This window comes from Rosa chinensis, chromosome 2 (assembly GCF_002994745.2).
Source record: "Rosa chinensis cultivar Old Blush chromosome 2, RchiOBHm-V2, whole genome shotgun sequence".
NCBI lineage: Eukaryota > Viridiplantae > Streptophyta > Magnoliopsida > Rosales > Rosaceae > Rosa > Rosa chinensis.
This window is the reverse complement of record NC_037089.1, coordinates 17,964,645-17,966,976: the sequence shown is the minus strand read 5'-3', so window position 1 is coordinate 17,966,976 and position 2,332 is coordinate 17,964,645.

The following is a 2,332-nucleotide window of genomic DNA, read 5'->3' as shown; positions in this document are numbered from 1 at the left end:
ACAGGAGGAACCTCTAAGACAATTGATTCAATTCAGATCACACAGAAACATAACAAATGGAAGAAATTAAGGGAAAACATCAAAACAGCACCCAATCTTTGCACTCATTTCATCAAAATCATGGTATAAACCCAAACCCAAATTGCTCATCATCATTTCAAAATAAAATCAGAAACAACCAACCCAAAACCCTAATTCATACCAATTACCCTAATTTCCCAAAAACCCAAGTCAACAACCAAACCAAAATCATCAGAAAGAAAAGCAACTCATCACAGAAGGAAAGTGGAGGACAAAATGGGAAACTGACGAGATGTTCATTTGGCCGAAGAGAAGGCCGAGAGAGCAGAGGAGGACAATGAGGACATCAGAAACGAGAGAGAGGTCGTGGAGAGCTTGGTCATCGCTAATCTCTATTCAGACGGAACTCTCCTAAAGTCGATACCGTCTCCATGGCCGTCCTTCCTCCGTCGAACAAATAGGAGAATTATACGGTTTGGACATTAGGAGAGTTTGGGGATTTCTTGCTTGACTGCTGAAACGATGAAGGCCATGGTTTTATGCGATGGATTGAGACGAAGGCCATGGTTGCAGATTGAGAGACTGGGAGAGCTTTACGAGAGAGAGAGAGAGAGAGAGAGAGAGAGAGAGAGAGAGAGAGAGAGAGAGAGAGAGAGAGAGAGAGAGAGAGAGAGAGAGAGAGAGAGAGAGAGAGAGAGAGAGAGAGAGAGAGAGAGAGAGAGAGAGGATGGTGAGAGAGATCCAAATCGGCCGCTAGCTTTAGGGTTTGTGAGAGAGGACTGATTGGGAGTTTCATTTCGTTTTGTTGAGAGAGAGTGTCGAAGCCTCGAAGGGAAACCAAAGGCTTTATTTTCTTTCTTCTTTTTTCCTTTTGAACACAATACAGCAATTCAACCGAGCAAAAATTCTTAAAGTTACTCCCACAACAGAAACTTAACCAACTGTCGTATGAGTGCACTATATAAAATCAAAATGCCAAAACATGGAGGGAAATATGCTGCCTACAACATTTTGGCTCAAAATGTTATAGCTTATGTTCCTATATCACACAACAGAATAGCTTAAATCTGTTGTCCAATTTCTACAGCTTGCACTAGGCGTACCTAGTGGAAGACATTTAAGCAAGCTTCCTCAAAATTTGGCACCCAGTTTTCAATCACACAACGGAAATCTCAATGCACTGTTGTACCTAGTAGCCCAAATTTCAGATTTCAAGAGGCAACCAAGACTTCAGAGTGGAGGGAAATCTGCCGCTAAATGTTTTAAGACTCAGACCACGGACAATACTTAATTGTGTTGTGCAATGTAGTTATGAGAAAAAAATTATCACTTTGTTGACATTCACACAACAGAACATCACAAATACCGTTGTACAATAGAGTTCACTTAAACACACAACAGACGATTTCTGTTCTGTTGTGTGATTAACTTTTTGTAGTAGTGTAAGATAGGTCCACAACGACGAATGGGCATATATGTTGAATATAAGTCTCCAACTATCGTTCGCTACCTAAAACTCTTGACAGGAGATCTCTTTACATCTAGATTTGTGGATTGTCACTTTGATGAGACAGTCTTCCCATCGTTGGTTAGAGATAAGAACACATATATTCAGCAGGAATGACATAAATTGTCGTGGTTTGTCGCCACTATGTCTCATCTCGGTCTCCGTACCGCACAGTCCGAATTTGAAATGAGAAGAATAATTGAGCTTCAGAATGTAGCAGACACTCTGCCTGATGCTTTTTCTAATGTTGCCAAAGTGACGAGATCATATATATCTGCTGCAAACCTGCCTGCAAGGATTGATGTCCCAAATACTGGACGTAACACCGTTCTTGAGGTACCAGGAGATGGCGCCACTACCCATATTGGCAGTGATGTGACGTCTATGACCACAGGTCCCGCGAGGAAGCGCAGTAAATCGATTGGTTCGAAGGATACTCGCCCTAGAAAGAGAGCGAATGAGGCACAAACAAATCATTTGATTATCGATACTCAAAATTCGTCCCATGAAAATGTTCCGGATTATGGTTATGTCCAAGAGACATCTTTGGGGACACCTCAATGTCATAACTTATCCCTGAGAACATAGAGATTTCTGTAAATTACACTAGTGTATATAGGATGTGGAAACGAAGCTCCATCATCATTGATGATGTATTCGTGTACTATGTAGCGAGTGAGATTATTGAGACTGATGACATCGAACCACTCTCTGTTGATGAATGCTAACGTAGAGTTGATTGGCCAAAATGGAAAGATGCGATCTAGGCAGAACTTGATTCTCCAACAAAAAGAAAGGTATTTG